General features: G+C 38.2%; 1 protein-coding gene across 1 annotated transcript in view; it reads right to left on the reverse strand.

The window, feature by feature from the left end:
* Nucleotides 1-22,752, reverse strand: part of NRG3 (neuregulin 3) — a 1,234,309-nt gene that overhangs the window by 1,051,586 nt on the left and 159,971 nt on the right. The gene's annotated exons all lie outside the window — the stretch shown is intronic.

Here is a 22,752-nt window from a genome sequence, read left to right on the forward strand (position 1 = left end):
TTTAATTAAAATCCCTGGTCCACCTAACACGGGTCCATGGGAATAACAGAGCTTCATTATCCAATATGACTCAACACTAATAGATGTGTGCACTCAGTCGAAACAATTCTACCTAAAATAATGTGGCATTAAAGAGGTCTGATAAAATTCTATATTTAAATGGGACAGGTCTGCCAGGATGGATACTTGGAAATGTTTTAGGGATAATGAATGTGGCTGGGAAAATGAAATTGGCTTCTTCACAGAGGTGGAGATCTACATTCAGATTCTTAAAAAGTAATATTTGAACACCTATATAATAACTTGCAGTTTTAAATCAGGTTATTGTTGGGAGATTCCTAAATTTCAAGAATTAATTTCTATCTTTATTTAAAATACAGCCTACCTCTAATCATGTTACTAATTCCCTAAGCTTTCAAGAAGTTTCTACACCTATGATGAGTTGAGCTCAGAACCCTGAAAACTGTATTCTAAACCTTCTTGGTTCTTATACAAACCTATTTTTGCAACATTACCTTCCATTTATTTCTTTTATATTCATTTTGTTTCTCCCTGCCTTCATCCCCCTAAAACCTACAGGGTCCCACTCAAATTCCACCTCAAAATGTTCCCTTTCCCTTCAGCCAGATGTAGTTTCCCAACACCTAAAGGTAATTTGATCAGTACTTGTCTTTGATAACACAAACCTGTATTATTATTGCCTCACCTTAAATGTATGTTAAAATGACTACTGTTAGTTCTTTTAAAGGAAAAAAGTTGCTTAACTCCAAGAGAAAATAAAATCTTGACAATATCCTCCATTAAAGTAGAAAATAGCTTTCTCGTTTTCTAGAGCAAGGTTTTGGTATAGATCAAATTTTCTTTCTGGGGTATGTCTGAATTTCTTTTTAGTTTCCTTTCACTTATTAGACTTTCATCTACATGTTTTACCTAAAACACAGGTCACATAGGCACAGACTGTTTCTCTTGCTTGGACATAAGTCATAAAACCCAGAGCTATATAAGCTGTGACCTAACAAGTTTGTATAAATCATCTGTACCATGTCTGTTTCTTGAACACCCTCCCTACTGCCACCAGTCATTGAACTGAGTTATAATTATTGTTAACATTACTTCCACTTCCATTTTCCATGATACTTCCTGATTAAAGAAACAAGCAAAGGTCTGGTGGAGCCAAACAGCCTCATTCTATCTCACTAGATGAGGCGCTCTTGTCATCTTTTTTCTAAGGGACATCTTTGGCCACCCTCCCAGAGACATCTTTCTTTCCGGAGAAAAATCAACCTCAAGGCAAGGATTTGAGTAAAAAGCTGTTCTGTTTCTGCTCTGATCTCTGAAAATGCCTATGACAATCAAAAAGGACTAACCAGTATATTAGAAACTGTGTCAGAGTCCCCCTATGGTTTCAACGCAGGATTTATATCTGAGGGCTGTTTTTTCAGAGGGAACATTCATCAGAGGAGTTGTTCAACATGGGAGATGCTCTATTGTTTTTTGAGGTGGTTCCTTAGTTCACAAAGGCCAGTTGTAATACCTCTTGAGATGATAAAAAGCCTCCTTCAGATAATTAGATAAGCCATTAGAAGTGCCAGAATGCCCCCAAAGTTTTAATTAGCTCATTACACATGAACAGTAATTAATCATTTTGTTGAGTCTTAGGTGAAGGTTATCATCTTCACTGCAGGGTTCCTGGGAACCCTCAAAGTGAGAGAATATCAATCCAAAAAGCAGAACAGTCTCAACAACATCTAAATACTGGGCTAGAAGATGTCTTTAATTATATTTCTGCAATTTAAAAAACCCTCTATTAATTATACTTAATGAACTCTCTGAAGCTGGTCATCTTTGGAGGCTCCAGTAGACAATACACAGGCACACAGAGATCACAGGAAATTCTGTAGTGATAGATTTTAACGGATCAGAGTACCTAATCAGAAGCATCTCAAGGGAGACAAAAGTTTATTATAAGCTAGAACTATTTTTCTAAAAAAATACAGAGAGAGAGAGAGAGAGGTGCAAGGTAACTGCCCTGATAGCTCAGTTGGTACAGAATCTGCCTGCAATGCAGGACACCCTGGTTCGATTCCTGGGTCAGGAAGATCCCCTGGAGAAGGGATAGGCTACCCGCTCCCAGTCTTCTTGTGCTTCCCTGGCGGCTCAGCTGGTAAAGAATCTGCCTGCAATGCAGGAGCCTGGGTTCAGTCCCTAGGTTGGGAAGATCCCCTGGAGAAGGGAAAGGCTTCCCACTCCAGTATATTGGCCTGGAGAATTCAGTCCATGGGGTCCCAAAGAGTCGGACACAACTAAGTGAGTTTCACTTTTGACTTATTAGATTTCTTATTTTATCCTGACACAATCATATCTTCCAACCATTGCAGGGTAACTCCAACCATTAATACAAAAGCTATCATTTGCTAATAATTCCTTACTATATGCCAAACACATTATGTAAATATGGCTTAATTTAGTTCCAGCCACTCTAAGAAATAGGCATTTTTACCTTTATTTTACAAAGAAAAGAATGCTTGCTTAGAGAAGTTAACTAAGTTTCTCAACCTCACACAGCCAGTAATAACAATGACAACTATGAGTTTCAAACCCAATTCTGTTTGGTTTTAATGACCTCTCCATCAACTATCAAACCTGCTGTCTCCAAGCAGACATGAGGGAAGTGTGACTGAGTTCCATGTAAATCGTTATCTGGTCAATGTATTTCTCAGTTATTTTGTGCTTTTTAAAAATGTAGTCAAAGTTCACACTATACCATAAGAAACTCAGACCTCATTTTTTCCCGTCAGAAAAGTCAGCCAAATACAGAAATGGATCCCCACAACACTAAGAAGAAAGACAGCGGCTTGTATAAGCAGAGATGGGTCCTGATGTTAGGGTAGAATGTTGCTTTGCATTATGGAACAGCCAAGTCAGAGAACTCGAACAGGTTTCCATCACTACATTTGTATAGGGTTTTCCTATCCTTCACATCCATTCAACAAGCAACTGCTAAACACGTCACATGTGGGGATCATCCTGGCTAAGAAGGATGAAAATTTCAGATTTCAAGAAGTGGTGGGATGGAACTTTGATTCTATATACATTTTTTCTCTTTCAATATTGGGAGTGAGATTATTGGAGAACAGAAGACAAATGCCACTGTAAGAGATGGGCAAAGTTTACCGATTAGGAATGCATTTGGATGCATGTAACAGAACCTGTGATTCCAAATCAGGGTTTGTTTTTTTCCCATACGACCTGAAGTCTGGTGGTAGGCAGAAACTCAGGGAAGACTGGCCATGGCATTGTCTCTTCTTCATGTTCAGAAGATGACCCCTGAACAACTGCAATTCTACACACTGTGTCAGTATTTGAAGCAAGAAGGAAAGCATAGGGAGGAGGCAGTAATACAGATTTTCATTTACCAAATGCCATGATCCTATGGCAAACCCTACTGTAATGAAAGTTGAGAAAAATTTTTCCAAGGTATTATAATAGAAGCCTGCCCAAAAGACTGAAGTTGATGATAGATACTGGATTGGACAACAAGCAGAATCCAGCACATATTGCTTCCACAAACCTAGTGTCTGAGCCTGAAGTCTGAGTACAATCTGTAAATAACTTGGTTCCCTTCTTTCCTTCCTTTCTTCCTTCCTCCTACCTCCTGGCTGTTCCTTTCTCCTTCCTTTGACTATGTCTCTCCTCTGGAAGCCCTCTTTCAATCATTCTCAGTGTTGGTGGCACAGCTGCTTGGCTGAAGGCGCTGTAAGGCTGCTTCTTTCCAAAACCTTGTGTCAGAGATTGTAAACCCCATCCCCACCTCCCGCCCAAACTTATCAGCTCCAAAGCAGCACGTTGGCTGCATCAGCTCAAGTTGAACCTGATGGAAAGACTCAATGCTGGGATATGGAACTAATTTTAAATTCTGAGCTGAAAAACCACTGAAAAATTTGAGTAAGGGAGTTCCAATATCCAAGCAAGATTTAAGTACAGTGATGTAACTAATGGTTTCCTCATATTATTCTTTAATGCACAGGGAGAAAATGATCTGATTTGACAGAAACATCGTTTCTAATTTTTTTGAGGAAGAGTTAATAATCTCTATATTCATCCTTTCAAACACAGTTTAAAATTATTTCCCTGGAGATCAACTACGTTGAATGCCATAATGGGCTAAAGTAAGTCCATGAAAATAGCTCCCCTTGAAGTTGTATAGGACACAGATGACCTCACTAATCTCCAAAATGCTAGGGTAACTGAAGCCCACAATTGGATTCAAGGAATGTGAATATTTAGCTTTTAGTTATATACCTTTTACCTTGTAGCCTGCTTAGCTTTCTAAAGCATATTTATATTTAAAATGCTGAATATTTTTTCAGCTGTGAGTTGAGTTTTATGCAAGGTCTCACAGAGGACTACACAGCCTAGAGCAGCTCTGAGGAATTACTGTGAAGAAGCAAATGGAGCAGCCAGTATACACATTGGATTCTGGACAGGGAATACACGTAGTCAAGCACATGTCTTGATAAAAAGTTATTGCTAGTCAGAAGGAACAGGTTTTAGTGCTTTTTTCCTCCCATGTATGGGAAGATGCAAGCATTTGGTTTCATTAAAATTCTTCCTGAGACGTCTAGAAGGTCTAGAAGGTCTGTTTTGCCAAAGCACAGAGTACCTCACCCTGTTCTCCAGCCTTAATTTTTTCCAGGGGTGTACTTTTGGACAATGGCTACAGGGGCTAATGACTTGATCTTTGTAGAACTGAACAGTGGGCAACATTTTTTGCTTGGCAAGGGCTTAAGCCTAAAACTCTGAGGTCTGTATAAGGAGATAGCATTTATGTAACTTCAACTGCTTGTATTAATTTTTATTAAACCTTTCAGGACCATGCATACCTTCGAATGCCCAAAAAAAGACACCACAAAGTTGAGTTGATATTTACAAAGGAGTCATGTTATTCACTTACTGTCATGAAAAGCGGCTTTTTAAAATCACTAATGTGCTCAGTGAATAAACACAAATATCATAAGAGACTGATATCTAGGTCAGATAAACACTGTCATTAAAGTAAGAAAACAAATTCAAAATTGAAAAGCCATGGAATAATATGGATGATTTCCACATTATTTTTTTTGCTTGGGAGTAGAAGCTCTTTTGCCTAGCAAGAGATTTGAAAAATGTGTGCCTAGCAAAAGGTAAAATCATTAGGAAAATAATGATAATAGTCTTACCATGCTTGTAAAAACTGTCTCTCTTTTCCAGAAATACTATAGTGGAGATTGATTAGCTTATTTCTATACCTTACCTCTCCCCCAAATATCATTTGTGGTATGGTGTGGTGGTGGTGGTGGCGTGTGTGTGTGTGTGTGTGTGTGTGTGTGTGTGTGTCTTGGTACAGCTGACTAACTGATAGGGTCTGGATGGCTGAGAAGGGCTGATGCCAAAGCATGAAGTAAAGATCTTAATGGTTCCATATGATCCCAAACAGCTCACCAATCAAAAAGGAAAACCATCTCAAATAAGTAAGTAAATAGACTAAATAACTCCCAGGAATAAGCTATCACCAAAGAAGAACTAGAAATTGCCTATATGTTTGTTAAACAATTAGATTCTCCAAGCAATCTAAGAAATACAAAACCAAACAAAAAAGAAATACAATTTTTCACCTATCAATCTAAACAAGACTTAAAATCTTAACTTGAATACTGCTGAGGTTTCAGGGAACAGGCAAGCTCATACCCTGATAATGGAACATTTCCTGATAATGGAGACATAAACTGGAAACACAAACTTTCTGTAAAGAAAGTTTATACTAAATATGAAGAGTCTTAAAATATGCATGTCCGTTGACTGGCATTTGTCAAGAAATGACTCTGAATGAATCATGGTGGAAATATCGCGCGCGCACACACACACACACACACACACACACACACACACACACATATATATTATAAAAATACAGCATTCTAAATTATCCATATCTCCCAAAGTAGAATACTGGCTGAAATTTTTCAAAATACAATATATACCCTATATTTAATATTACAGTCAAATATATGTACATGAAAAATTAGATGGGGTTCAAGTCTTCCTTTCCATGTATGAAGTGCTCTGCATGTGCTACAATTTGATAGTGAACAATTATTATCACACTTCTAATATCAAAACAGTTCTTAAATTAATTTTTATTTATTTATTTTTTTTGTGGTCTTGTGGTAGGTCATTGTTTTTTGTTTTTTTTTTTAATTTTAAAATCTTTAATTCTTACATGTGTTCCCAAACATGAACCCCCCTCCCACCTCCCTCCCCATAACATCTCTGTGGGTCATCCCCATGCACCAGCCCCAAGCATGCTGTATCCTGCGTCAGACATAGATTAGCGATTCAATTCTTACATGATAGTATACATGATAGAATGCCATTCTCCCATATCATCCCACCCTCTCCCTCTCCCTCTGAGTCCAAAAGTCCGTCATAGACAGCTGCGTCTTTTTTCCTGTCTTGCATACAGGGTCGTCATTGCCATCTTTCTAAATTCCATATATATGTGTTAGTATACTGTATTGGTGTTTTTCTTTCTGGCTTACTTCACTCTGTATAATCGGCTCCAGTTTCGTCCATCTCATCAGAAAAAAGTTAACTATGGAGTATGTTCAAAATAGATTGTCCAATACTAATTTTAAAAATAAAGATTTTTAAACTGAGTTAACCTATTTGAAATGACATCACAAAAACTACTGGGACTAAAAATACCTTATTTTTCAGACATATCTGGATTTTTTTCAAAGAGTGCTGGAAATTTCCTTGCAAAATATCTTTGTCAGAGCCTTATAAATCACAACATGTGCACTTGCTTCACTCAGCACTGAACAGATTGAAAGATGCTATGTTCCAGCCTCAGGCTGCTCAAAGAAGCTCCAAATTACAGTGATTACAAATTTAACCTCTCTTAAATAAATGAGGGATTGGAATGATGAAGATTACTTCATCTAATAGGCTTTGAGAGGAGACTGGAAGGGTTACAAATAAGATTCACCTATACTTCTGAAAGCCACCAAATAGCTGGGCTTAATCTGAGAACGAACTTAGAGATGAGCCACTTTTGGATTTTTTCCACATTGTTCAGATAAGAAAATCTTAGCCCAGACAAGGAAAGTGAATGACCCCCTGGAGAGTTAATGTCAGAGTTCAGACAAATCTGCTGTCTGGATGGCAGTCTAGAGCTCACACTTGGATTCAGTTTCCTTAACCGGGTTAGTCCTTTTATATATTTAATCCTTACAACATTTCCATAAGCACTTTACAATAGAAATATAATGGGAGTCACCTATGTAATTTTAAATTTTCTGATAGCCATGTTAAAGAAAGGAAAAAGACACTGGTGAAATCAATTTTAGTAATATATTTTATTTCACCCAATAGATAAAAGTACTATCATTTCAAAATGAATTCAATATAAAAATGAAGAAATTCTGCATCCTTTCTGGGGAGGGAGGTACCAAGTCTTTGAATGCCAGTGTGGCTTTTATACTTAAAGTGTTTTAATGTGGGTTAGTAAATTTCAAAGCTCGAATATCAAATGATGCAGACTTCATGCACAGTTGATTTTATTCATTTCTTCCTCAAAAGGCCAGGCCCAGTAATATATTAGTACTGTACCTAAAGACAGAAAACTTTATAAGAAAATCATTAGAAGAACTATACCAATAATTACGCTTCCCAGGTGATGCACTGGTAAGGAAACTTCCTGCAACGCAGGAAACCCGGGTTCAATCCCTGGGTCAGGAAGATACCCTGGAGAAAGGAGAAAGGACGGCAACCCACTCCAGTATTCCTGCCTGGAGAATTCCACGGACAGAGGAGTCTGGCAGGCTATGGTCCACTGGGTCACAAAGAGTCAGAAACAACTGAGCAACTAACCCACAGACGGATATAGCAATAATGAGAAAGCATCACAAATACTGAGCGGTAGTATGGCATAGGTAGTACCTTTCTTGCATTGGCTGTGTTTTAAGCATTAAAATATCCTCTTTACATGAAATAGTGCTGATTCTTTTGGGAAGTATAATAACAGCACAGCTAGGAAAATAGAGAATTATGACTGCTAGAATTGTGGTCATTCCCCCTTTGGTATTATACAGGCCTTCCTTCCATTAAGAGTCCCAGGTGCCTTGTATCAGAGAGGACTGTTTCATTCTTCTCAATTTAACGATACTTTCATTCTGCTTTATATGCTAATTGCCCCTTGATCATCAGCTTCCCCAACCAGATTATACTCACCCTGATAAACCTGGATCACAATTTGCCTACCTAAATTTCCAATCACTGGAAAGTAGTCCAGCACACAGGCACATAATAGGTGCTAAAAAATACTTTAGGTGCTAAAAAAGTATTTTACCAGATGGATAGATATGTCAGTGCCTACTCAGTAGTCCTTTCTGCCTTTCAGAAGATACTATAAGGAGTTAAATTAGGCAAGGGGGGAAAAAAAAAAAAAACAGCCAATGTAAACCTCCTGGATTTCTAATTAAATTCAAAAGATGGGAATCTAAGAAAAGGCCACAGATCAGTCTGGCCATGTTGACCAAACATATCATCTATTAATAAAATTGTTCCTTTAAATCAGGGGAAATTAACCCTAAATCAAAGGAAACACACACACACCAAAGCCCAATAAGCTTATTAAGAGTTTCAATAAGCAACCCCAAAGCCTGATGTAAGATCATCTTTTGTTGCTCTGATTCAATAACATATTATTGCTTCAATGCTTGATCATTAGAGTAGCAAAACTTTTGAGAGCTCACTAAGTGAATTAGAGATTCTTTATTCTTGAACAAAGTTGTATTTGGCTTTAGACATAGTTCAAGAAGGCTGAGGCTATTCAGGTGCATTTTCATTGACATTCTGCCAGCCAATGAAAAACTATAAAGTTTATTCCTGCTAAACATGTCTGCCTAATTTCCATTCATTGCTAGAACAGTAAGTAGCCTAGAAGCAAATTTCTCTACTTGGGTTTCCAAGAAAAATTATTTTTAAAGTGTGTGAAAATTTTACTTCAGCTTTTAATATATGGGTTGTCTTCTTGTCCCCTGATATCATCTCTGTTAACTGACTTAATTCCAAGCCCAGCAGTTTAGGAACATGTGGTAAAGGCACCTAAAAAAAAAATCAATAGAGCTTCCGTGGCCATTGGTCCCAGGCTGTCTTTCTTACCATACTGTGAGAGCTCATCAGCACTGTGGTTCCACTTGCTGCGCTTCTAAATTGATTGCAATGCCCTGACCCAAAGGTCAGATGGTAGTGTGGAAATATAAAGGCTGTTTTACCATAGAGCGCAATGCTTCCCACTGCAGGATGTCAAGAAGGCCATTTTGAAGGCACTGGTCTATGTCCTACAATAAGAGAGTTAACAGTCTTCTCAGCAATAGCACACATTTCTACTTCCTCAAGATGGGCAAAGAAATGCCACTGGAGTTTCTCCAGGACCCCTACCATGCAACAAAGATGCAAGAGCAGTGTCTTCATAAAATGCCTTTAGAATCACCAGGATTGGCTGCTTCAGTAAAAGAAATTAAAGCCAATCTAGCCATATGATAAAATTTTCTAATTATCACATCCTGCTATGAAGTGACATTTACAGTAAGAATACCAAATGATTTATAAAGTCTTAGGAAATGCATTGTTCTTTAGAGAAGAAGGACATGACAGAATGGGTTCTGAGAAGCGGCACGGCACTCTAGAGTACAACAGAACTCAAAGACCCAGGTTATCTCTTGACTCCTGAGAACTCGGGCAGGTCAATCAACTTCTATGAGGCTCTATTTCTTGAAGACCATGGCTCTTGAACAGTTGAGGATCATGGCTTTTAAAATTTGATAAAAATCTCCTCTTAAAATATTATTTAAATATTTAAAATATTATGTAAATTTTACCAAGATCATCGACACCTCCCTGTCCTTAAACCTTTCTGTAAACGCAAGTTAAAAATTTATAGTACACACACTTAAACTCCAAGCCCTATCCCTAGAATAAATGCTCTGTCACAGAAGGATGTTTTCAGAGCCTAGGACAGTTCCTGATACCCAGGAACTGCTCCAAAAGTACTTGTTGGATTCAGTAAATAAAAGAATGGTGAAACTGTAAAAGATTAAATACAGTTTCTATGAAAGAAAATTGCAAATTGGAAAATACACAACAAATATGTTAAAGTAATTGCATGAGACATCTTAAAATCTGTTCTAACTAATACTTGCAAGAAAACATACAATCACAATTTATATTTTTCCACCAGGTACAACTTTGTTCTATAAACATGGAAGTTTTTAAATTGATAATATTTGTGGTCCAATATAAATACGTTCCTTTGAAAATATTTATCAATAAATCAATGAACATCAAAATCTCCCTTAAATCCTGCTCATCACTTTATCTGTCCTACTGGATTCAAATAATGGCATTATTTGTCAGATTTGGACATTTGTTGAAATGCTAAAGTCGGGCATGCAATTCAATCTTTTAAGAGGTATGAACATCCAGTTACAAAATAAATGAGTCATGAAGATGAAACGTACAGTGTGGGAAATAAAGTCAATAACAGGGTAACATCTTTTTATGGTGACAGATGGTAAGTAGACTTATCATGGTGATTATGTGAAAATGCATAGAAATATCAAATGACTTTGTTGTACACCAGGAACTAACATAGTGTTGTAGGTCAATTATACTTAAAAAAATAAACAAACTCATAGAAAATGAGGTCAGATATATGGTTACCAGAGGCGGGAGTGAGGAGGAGGGAATTAGATGAAGGTGGTCAAAAGATGCAAATCTCCAGTTACAAGATAAATAAGTACCAAGATATAATATGCAATATGATAAAGATAATTAACATCGCTGCATGTTATATATGAAAATTGTTAAGAGAGTAAATCCTAAGAGTGCTCATCACAAAAAAAGTTTTATTTTGTACTAATGAGATGACATAAGTTTACCGAATTTATTGTCTTAATCACTTCATAGTGTATATAAGTCAAATCATATGCTGTACACCTTAAACTTGTACAGGGCTATATGTCAATTGATATCTCAATAAATCTGGAAGAAGAAAAAAAAAGTTTCACATTCAGTCAATAAATTCAAATGCTTGCATTTAACAAGACTTCCAACCTGAGTTTCCCACTACCATTTATCTCTCATGACTGTGTCTCACCTTGGCCCTCATTATCTTTCACTTAAAATATAAAAGTGTTCCTCACATCCATGAAAATGCCTACTATCAAACAATAAAAGCAGAAAATAACCAGTACTCTCAAGGATTTAAAGTAATTGGAACTCTAATGCGCTATTAGTGGGAATGTAACACAGCCACTATGGAAAACAATATGGCAGTTCCTCAAGAAATTAAAAATACAGAGCTACTGATGGCCCACCAATTCTACATCTATGAAAGTGATGTCGATGGACCTAGAGACTGCCACAGAGTGAAGTTAAGTCAAAAAGAGAAAAACCAGTGTCTTATATTAATGCATATATATGAAATCCAAAAAAAAATTAGTTTAGACAATCTTGTTTACAAAGCAGAAATAGAGACACAGATGTAGAGAATAAATGAATGGACACTGAGGGGGAAAGGTGGGGGATGGATAAACTGGGATATTGGGATTCACACATATACTATCGATACTATGTATAAAGTAGATAACTAATGAGAGCCTACTGTATAGCACAAGCAACTCTACTCAAAGCTCTGTGGTGACCTAAGTTGTAAGGAAATCCGAAAAAGAAGGTATATATGTATAGGTATAGCTGATTCACCTTGCTGTACCCCTGTGCTCGTAGAAACTAGCACAACATTGTAAAGCAACAATACTCCAATAAAAATTATTTTTAAAATAAATAATTTTTTTAAAAGAGTTGAAATCAACATCTTGAAGAGATCTCTGTAAACCCATGTGTGTAACAGCATGGTTCACAAGAGCTAAAACACTAAAGCAACCCAAGTGTCCACCAATGAATGAATGAATAAGCAAAATGTGGTATACACATACAACGTACGATTGTTCAACTTTAACAAGCAAATTCTGACTTACGCTACAATATGGACGAACCTTGATGACATTATATTAAGTGAAATAAGCCAGTCAGGAAAAGACAAATGCTACACAATTCCTCTTATACTTTGCATAAGCAACATTCAGAAAATGAAGATCATGGCATCCGGTCCCATCACTTCATGGGAAATAGATGGAGAAACAGTGGAAACAGTGGCAGACTTTATTTTTTTGGGCTCCAAAATCACTGCAGATGGTGATTGCAGCCATGAAATTAAAAGACGCTTACTCCTGGGAAGAAAAGTTATGACCAACCTAGATAGTACATTCAAAAGCAGAGACATTACTTTGCCGACTAAGGTCCGTCTAGTCAAGGCTATGGATTTTCCTGTGGTCATGTATGGATGTGAGAGTTGGACTGTGAAGAAGGCTGAGAGCCGAAGAATTGATGCTTTTGACCTGTGGTGTTGGAGAAGACTCTTGAGAGTCCCTTGGACTGCAAGGAGATCCAACCAGTCCATTCTGAAGGAGATCAGCCCTGGGTGTTCTTTGGAAGGAATGATGCTAAAGCTGAAACTCCAGTACTTTGGCCACCTCATGCGAAGAGTTAACTCATTGGAAAAGACTCTGATGCTGGGAGGGATTGGGGGCAGGAGAAGAAGGGGACAACAGAGGATGAGATGGCTGAATGGCATCACGGACTCGATGGACGTGAGTCTGAGTGAACTCCGGGAGATGGTGATGGACAGGGAGGCCTGGCGTGCTGCGATTCATGGGGTCGCAAAGAGTCGGACATGACTGAGCGAATGAACTGAACTGAACTGAACTTACTATAGTCGAAATCATACAGTCAAAGCAGAATGGTGGTAGTTAGGGACTGGGGGTAGGAAAGAATAAGGAGTTCTTGTTTCATTTTCATAGAGTTTCAGTTTTAAGTTTTACAAGATGAAAATTATAGAGATAGATGGTAATGGTTGCACAGCTTTATGAATATATTAATACCACTGAACTATACTTAAAATGATTAAGATGGTAAATTTCATATTATATATATTTTACTACAATTAAAGAAAAAAGATATAAACAGACTTCATCAAAAAAACTAAACGATTGGTAAATAACTACAGGAAAGATGTTGAATATAAAAAACCCACAAAATTGTCCTCCACTTTTCTTTGTCCAATCCAGCCTCTGCAGCACTTTCAATCATCTTTCTAAAACACGAATTTCATTAGCTGAATTTCCTGCTTTCTACTTGTTCTGTGTCAGCATTTCAGGGAAAACCTTTAAATATGGCAAATGATGCCTCTGGCATTAACTCACTACCCTGGCCTCATCCATCTTACCCTTCATGCTCCATTCATAGTTAACATTCCTCATGTCTGGCAAATGCCACATTCTTAATAAGCTGCCAGGGAGTGGGTGGAGCTGCTTGCTGTATTCTTAACTCTTATCTGCTAAGTAGTCATCTATCTTCCTAGATGGCGATAGTGATAAAGAATCCATCTGCCAGTATAGGACAAACAGGAGATGTGGGTTCAATTCCTGGGTCAGGAAGATCCTCTGAAATTAGGAAATGTCACCCCACTCCAGTATTCTTGCCTGGGAAATCCCATGGACAGAAAAGCCTGGTGGGCTCCAGCGCATGGGGTTGCCAAGAGTCAGACACAACTGAGCATCTAAACAGTAGCAGCACTTATCCCTCTAGACTTCGTTCAAAGGTCACTTTCCCGCCCACCTCCCCACGCAGCCTGCCCTATAGGAAGGTACTTCCTCTGTGCTCCCATATTATGTATATCTGAATATAACATTTACATTGCATTAAGATTACTCATTTGTGCCCTTCTTCACATTTGTCTGTAAGCTTCCTCAGAGCAGTCCAGATCCAAGTATTTACCCCATAATATGTACATTAGGTCAATGACCAAATAAAATTAACATGCTGCCATTTATAATGGTGAAATGAGCTCTGAGTAAGAAAGTTCCCATGTAAATTGGAGACAATTTCATATTTTTATCAAAGGTATTTAATTTGCCTCTATCAAATACACAGATAAATGTCTCTTTAAGGGGAAACACAAATGATAGTGGTGATGCAGATGACACACAATTTCAGACGTGCTCATATCTGCCAGGCTCGATGTTAGTCACTTTACATGCACCATTTTTACTGAATTCATGAGCTTCTCTATGAGGCAAGTACTATTATCCCATTTCACAGAGGAGAAAACTGAAATTCAGAGTCATTAAAACATTTACTTAGCACCACATAGCTGGTAAACAGCAAAGACAGGATTTGTTCCTAAGGAATTTTTTTTTTCTTTTTGCACACAATATTATTCTCAAATTCTTTGCTGAACTATCAATAATCAATTCACATAGACTTTTTTCTGAGAAAATCTTAAAAAGGCTGTAAAGAGATATGACATGTTCCAAAGCACTGCCTTCAAAATCTAGTGACAGATCAATCTGATGATACATTAATCAATGATCTATTCTCTCTTTCACAGAACCCAAGTGAGAATTTTTACATGCTCATTCCTCACATTTAACGCAGTATTAACTACAGTATTGTTGTTCCCACCTGGAAATGAGTTTCTTGAAAGGTATGATGATTCAAGAGAAGACTCTAAGAGGGAGAAACTTCTGACACCATATTGAGAAAAAACTAGACTTAATTAAAATGGGGATTTCCCTGGCTGTCCAATGGTTAGGACCCCATGTCAGGGGACGTGGGTTCAATCCTTGGTTGGGGAAACTGAGCTCCCACAGGCCATGCTGCGTGGTGCAGCCAAAATAATAATAATAAGAATAAATAAATATTTAAAATATTTTTAAAAAAAAGAAAATGGACCAAAGCTTACAAAAAGTTTGCAGCAGAATACACTCTTTTCACTGTGACTCTGATGTTGGGAGGGATTGGGGGCAGGAGGAGAGGGGACGACAGAGGATGAGATGGCTGGATGGCATCACTGACTCGATGGACGTGAGTCTGAGTGAACTCCGGGAGATGGTGATGGACAGGGAGGCCTGGCGTGCTGCGATTCATGAGGTCGCAAAGAGTCAGACACGACTGAGTGAATGAACTGAACTGAACTGACACTCTTTTCACTGTGATGCAGACCTCAGAATGGCCCTTCTCTCCCACTTTTCATCTCTGCTCCTTACTAACCAGTCTAGATATTCTACTTTCTAGGGGCTCCCAAGACCCTTCCATTCTTCTCCCTCTGGTCTCCCATTTCTAGGCTTTCCTTCCCAGATCTCAGGTTTCACATTACTGTGCTTGTGGTACAGAAGTGACTTTCTTCCCTAGCACAGGGCACCTCCCTGCGTGAACTTGGCACATCCATGCGTCTTCTGTCAGGTTGTAGGAGGTCAGCTCCACCTGGACATAGTCATTTCTCATCCCCAAATTTATCAGCATTAGGCCCATTCTTTAACCACAGTCCAAGTCTTTCTTACTTGCACTGTGGTCCTAGGAAGGGCACTTAATTCTCTGTGGTTCACAGGATTTATGTGATAATTAAGTGAGATGTACTTAGAATAAAGCCTGGCCCATGAAAGCACAATAAATACTGCCATTATATTTAGCTATTTTACCATGCTTTGTTTCTTTTAAAGAGGTACTTTTAACCACTTCAGAGAGAATAGAAATGGTTTAAAAATACCAGCTCTGAAGAATATACAATAGGGAAAGGACAATGTCTTCAATAAAAAGTGGTGGGAAAACTGCAGTGTTACATGCGAAAGAATAAAACTGTACACCTATCTCACAGTATACACAAAAACAAACTAAAAATGGATTAAAGACTTGAATATGAGACGTGAAACCATAAAATTCCCAGAAGAAAACATAGATGATAAGCTCCTTGGCAGAGATCTTAGTGATGATTTTTTGGATTTGACACCAAAAACAAAGGCAACAATGGCAAAAATAAACAAGTGTGACTACATCAAACTAAAATTTCTGCACAAGAAAGGAACCTATCAACAAAATGAAAAGGCAACCTAACAAATGAGAGAAAACATTTCCAAATAGTGTATCTGACAAGAGGCTACTATCCAGAATATATGAAGAATTCATACATCTCAACAAGAAACAATTTGATTTAAAAATGGGCAGAGGACCTTTCCACAAGAAAATGACACGCGGATGGTCAATATGAAAAGGTGCTCAACATCACTAACCATTAGGAAAAGGCATATCAAAACCACAATGAGATATCAACTTAAACCTGTTAGAATGGCTATTATTAGGTTTTACACAAAAAATAACAACAATTCGCCAAGATATGCAGAAAAGGGAACCTTCATGCACTGTTGATAGAATGTAAATTGGTACAGACATTATGAGAAACAGCATAGATGTTCTTCCAAAATTAAAAATAGAACTAACATGTGATTCAGCAGTTCCACTTCTGGGTATATATCTGAAGAAAACAAAAACACTAACTCAAAAAGATATATGCACCCCTACATTCACTGCAGTGTTTTTATAATTCCAGAGATACAGAAACAACCTAACGGTCCATTGATAGATACATGGATAAAGAAGACCTGGTGCAGATATACAATGGAATATTACTCAATCATAAAAAAAATAATGAAATTTTGGCATTCGTGACAACACAGATAGACCTTGAAGGCATTAAACCAAGTGCAATGTCTGTCAAAGAAACACAATTTGCCATATGCTTACTTATATGTGGATAACAACCGATCTATAAAACGAAAACAATTAACTTACAGATACAGACAGATAGTTGCCAAGAATGGAGGACTTGGGGTATCAAACAGTACAAACTTCCAGTTACACAGTAAGTCATGGAGATGTAATGTACAGCACGGTGACTATAATTAATAATACTATATAGAATATTTGAAAAGTGCTAAGACAATAGATCTTAAAAGTTCTTATCATAAGAAAAAACTGTGTAACTGTATGGTGATGGATGTTACCTAGACTTACTATGGTGGTCATTTCACAACACATAACAAATATCAAATCACTCTGACATCCATCTGAAACTAATACACTATGTTGATTATATTTCAATTAAAAATAAACAGCTCTTCCAGGACACAGAAGCAACCGAAACGTTCATCGATAGATGAATGGATAAAGAAGATATGATGCTAGAAAGAAAGAAAATGAAAGTCACTCAGTCATGTCCGACTCTTTGTGACCCCATGGACTATACAGTCCATGGAATTCTCCAGGCCAGAATACTGAAGAGGGTAGCCTTTCCTTTCTCCAGCAGATCTTCCCAACCCAGGCCTCCTGCATTGCAGGCGGATTCTTTACCAACTGAGCCACAAGGGAAGCCCAATATGGTGCCTGTGTGTGTGCTAAGTCACTGGAGCTGTCTCAGACTCTGTGTGACCTAATGGGCTGCAACCTGCCAGGCTCCACTGTCCATGGGTTTCTCCAGGCAGGAATACTGGAGTGGGTTGCCACGCCCTCCTCTAGGGGGTCAGCCCACCGTGGGGATCAAACCCACGACTCTTCTGTCTCCCACACTGGCAGGCGGGGTTTTTTTCTTTTTTAATACCACTAGAACCACCTGGGAAGCCCAGTTCTTGTCATTACCTAACTACAAAAGATCTTGCCCTTCTTAAACTCCTAAAGAACTACTGTGCTTTCCTCACACTAGAAGGCATTTTTTTCTGTTTCAGGGATGCTAGTTGTACCCTTCCAGCTTGGTGTGACTCCCCTCAGAATATTCGCCAGGTTTTGTATTTCTTCTGAACAAACCCCTACTCACAAGGGAACAGGCAAGGATTGGGAATGCAACTTCCAAAGAGCCATTGATCATAGCTGAGCATCGCTAATATGTGCTATTAAAACGAATATAATTTATTTATCTAACATCATCTGTTTGAGTTCATAACAAAAAAAAGGAAGAAATTGTCATTATCTTGTCCTTTTTGAGCTCATAGGGAATAGAATATATTTTAATAGCAGATTTATATAAACCAGTATCAGTTCAGTTCAGTTCAGTCGTTCAGTCGTGTCCGATTCTTTGAGACCCCATGAATTGCAGCACACCAGGCCTCCCTGTCCCTCACCAACTCCCAGAGTTCACTCAAACTCACGTCCATCGAGTCAGTGATGCCATCATAGGTAACATTAAAAGCATATAATTGTATGCAGGATAACTGAGTAACAACGTTAGAGAGAACAGACACAACATAGTGTATAAAAATTCTATAAACATACTTACTGTCAATAAAAATGTTCTTGTTTTAAAAAAATATAATCTTGCAGAGGAAAAAAAAAACATAAAATTAGATTTCTGAAACTCATTCACTGAAAAATCTAGACCAGGATAAATATTTAAATTCTCTGAATTCATATTAAAAATTCACACATAAGCGAACAAAGAAAATGAAACTTGTCAATATTTGCTATTTTCTCACTGAATATATATCTATATAACTCTGCCTTCATGGTAAAGAAAAAAAAGTGTTGAGAATCACCAGTGACAGGAAAAGTTCAAGACACTTCACTTTGTGATGGAGAGAGGAGGTTTGCCATCTCACGTCTTTTAAGCACAATTTTCCACGTGTGAAGTGGGCTAGTTGGCAGCATTTCTGCCACAGGGTTACCAGCTAGATCAAGGTCACTCTGGAAACCAAGTCCTGCTCTGAAATTCTAAGATGTGTCTTAGGACACAAGGACACAGGACCAAGAAGGAGTTCCAATCTGAAACTGAGAGGCTTCGTTCATCAGCTCTTCCAAAAGAAGCAGATCCCTCTAGAGCTCCATAGTATCTCTGGATCCTCTGGGTTTGTAAGGGAGGACTCTGATTGAACTATGAGATATGTGCATGCATGCTCAGTCACTCTAGTCATATCCGATTCTTTGCGACCCTATGGACTATAGTCCTCCAGGCTCCTCTGTCCATAGGATCCTCCAGGCACAAATACTAGACTGGGATGCCATGCCTTCCTCCCAGGGGATCTTCCCATTCCAGGGATCAAATCCGCAACTCCTGTGTCTCCTGCATTACAGGTAGATTCTTTACCCACTGAGCCACCTGGGAAGTCCTGAACCATGGGATAGAGGTCTCTGAATCCCCCAGGCAAAGTAAGGCAGGTAGAAGTAGCCGGTGAATCTGTTCCACCACATGGCCACCTATTATTCATACCTCCGGAAAAGATGGTAACAAAAAACAAGCTTTCACTGATGAAGCCACTTGGGGAACTTTTACTGCCTAGGTATAAATGGTTAGGTGGCACTGATAAAGGCACTTTTGAAATTACTTAAGGAAAGGATATTTTTGGCAGTAGATATGCAGATTCGAGCACCAGAAACATAGGAACTGCTCTATGGAGTAATGGACTGTTTTAAGAATACATTCTACAAAGAGCAGGTGCTACATAGTTTAAATAAGTGTTAATGAATATTGCACCCCTTACAGTAACAGAAAACATCAATGAACCGGACCTAATACAATAACTTTCATTTCTCAAACCACATCACATTTTGAAGAAAGCTTTCTTACAAAGATGTGTTTATTTATTTCTCCTATTAAGCCTGCAAGAGGAAGAGTAGGGGCTTTAAAAGCAGCACAGCCAACTCATTGGAAAAGACCCTGATGCTGAGAAAGACTGAAGTCAAAAGGAGAAGAGGGCGGCAGAGAGCAAGATGGTTAGATAGCATCACCAACTCAATGGACATGAATCTGAGCAAACTTCAGGAGACAGGGAAGGACAGGGAAGCCTGGCAAGCTGCCATCCATGGAGTTATAATGAGTCAGACACAACTTTGCAACTGAACAACCACACAGTGGTTACAAGCATACACTTTGCAGTTGGACTCTAGGGTTTGAATACTCCCTTTGTTCCATAGGACATGTCTCTGTGACCTTGGCCAATGCCTTAACTGCCAGTTGTTTCAGTTTCCTTACCTGAAAATCAGTGGATTCATCTCTTATAATGTCACTCAATAGCTAGATAGAATTATGTATGTGGAATCCTCTCACCACATGCCTGATAAGAATTTTAGGGGATGTGTCCCCTATGTTAAAGATTCATGGAGATCCTATGGTGTTGGCATCAAATTTCACAGGCTGAGCCCCTGTTTTATTCCCTTCTCCATGGCACAGGAAAACAAATAAGCATGGCTTCTTCTCTTGCTGAGTAATAAAGAGTCCAGAAAAAAGAGGCTTACCTCTGTGGCAGTGCATTGGGTCAAAATAGATTCTCACTGAGCTTCTACTCTGCAGTTTCTTAGGTCCTCCATAATAACTGGGATGTGACTGGTCCACCACAAAGCAAATGTTCCACAGAGGCACAAATAAGGCTGGAAACCCAACCCTAGCACCGCGGGCTCGCCTCCCATCTCACTTCCCTTGATCAATGCACACTGTTGTCCCTTAAAAGATGGAGTTTCCCTCTCCAAACTCGGCTTTCAAGATGCTATTAGGAGAATGTGCATTCTCTTTGCTTGTGAAATGTTACACACTGTCCAACCTTAAATAGACTTCCTTCAGTGTGTGATGAAGCACCTTCCATGAGGTACTGAGTATACCTTCCCAGGGCTTTGCATTTGGACAAGGATGGCCAAATGAAAAATCTCAGAATAGTACCTTAAATCTCTCTCTGAATGCATAGCTCTTCAAGGTGCTGGGCCTCTATCCACACATTAAACATATATACCTGGGAAAATGCTAAACTTCCTGAAGTTCCTAAGGACCCTGAAAACCTACACCCGACTCGGAGGGTAAATCAAAGGATGATGAGACCTAGTCTTCTATCTCAAGAGCAGGGTACAAAGCCAGCCAACCCTGGGTGATCAAGATCTCTAGTTTATGTAGGCTTGTCATTCTGAATTTACTCATGTTTTCAGAAGCAATAATACATCTCAGGATATACCTCAGAAATGTCTATATTATTTTTCTCATATGACTACTACATATTAACATTTTATTGCCACCTTCATTTAAGAATCACTGGTGGATAAAGGCAAAATAGTAATATGGCTTTTAAAGAAAATGCACATTTGATACATCTATATATAATTAGCTGGGAGTGGTAGCACATCTCAACAAAACTGCAGTTAAATTTTAAAATCACCTACATACTTGAAACTGAATAAGGAAAAATGAAGGCAGCAGCTTTTCATTTCGTGGGACTGACAAAACAGAGCTCTCCACATAGGCCTCAGCTTTTCTAGAACTCAATCTGTACACTGAAAACTGGCTAAAGACTATTAAAACAATAAGCTCCAAGGATACATTGTACAGCACAGGGAAATACAGCCATTATTTTATAACTTAAAATGAAGTATAACCTATAAAAATACTGAATCACTGCTATACACCTGAAACTAATATATCAACTACACTTCAACTATACTAGTGAACTATATTTCAACTACAAAAAAAATCAACCCAGACTTGCCAAAATGCCCACAGATAATATTGCCTTGGAACTTTCTTAATCATATTCATCCATCCAATAAAATTATTTTTGTATCACTAATGATTTTTAAATTTTTTTCCAAATTTTGATTCCATGGTCACTGAGGGAAAAATGGAGATCAAAATAAAGAGACGAAAAGAGATGGAGCCAGAGCTCAGATGACAGGGCTGCTGAGCTGTAAGTCTGTGCATGAGGCAAATACTCATGATGTTGCTACCCTGCTTTCACTGTTTCTATTCTATTCTATTTCAAAACGTTTATCAGAATAAAAAAAAAAAATACAAAAATTTTAAAGGATAAGAATTAAAAGAATAAAACCAAAATAAGATTTATTCACAGACTACCCACACAGATAATCCAAGAAAACCAATAAATGAATCACTATAATTAATAAGATTGTTCAGCAAAATGGCTAAATACAAAATCAACATATTAAAAAATAATCATATTCCTTTATATGAGCAACAAAGTATTAAGCAATCTGAGTTTGAACAGTTACATTTATAATAGCACAAATAATAAGAGCAATGATTAAACCCAATAAAGGTATGTAAGACTTTAGCATAAAATACTAAAACTTCATTGAATGTAATAAAATAAAACATATGTAAGTGAGAAATATATCATATTCATATACTTAAAGGCTCTAAAGGCAACTCTTACACATTCATCTATAAATTCAAAGCAATTTTCATCAAAATCTTAGCGTTTTTGATGGAATATGGCAACTTTATGCTAAAACATGTATGGATGAATTATAGGTCAATATCTATCAAGGCAATTTTGAAACAGCAGCAGAAGAGAGGCCTTAGCTTAACTGGTATCAGGCTTTAAAAACTAAAGAGATTTAACAGTGTATATGGTTGAAGGGCAGAGAAGGCAATAGCACCCCACTCCAGTACTCTTGCCTGGAAAATCCCATGGACAGTGGAGCCTGGTGGGCTGCAGTCCATGGGGTCGCTAAGAGTCAAACACGACTGAGCGACTTCTCTTTCACTTTTCACTTTCATGCATTGGAGAAGGAAATGGCAACCCACTCCAGTGTTCTTGCCTGGAGAATCCCAGGGATGAGGCAGCCTGGTGGGCTGCCGCCTATGGGGTCGCACAGAGTCGGACACGACTGAAGCGACTTAGCAGTAGCATGGTTGAAGGGATAGACAAATAAACCAAAGTAACAGAATAAGTGGCTTTAAAATAAATTCACATACCTATGAGAGCTTCCAATATAATAAACTACAATCCTGTGAGCCAAATACAGACCACTGAATGAAGTACAGGAATG

This window comes from Budorcas taxicolor, chromosome 5 (assembly GCF_023091745.1).
Source record: "Budorcas taxicolor isolate Tak-1 chromosome 5, Takin1.1, whole genome shotgun sequence".
NCBI classification, from domain to species: domain Eukaryota; kingdom Metazoa; phylum Chordata; class Mammalia; order Artiodactyla; family Bovidae; genus Budorcas; species Budorcas taxicolor.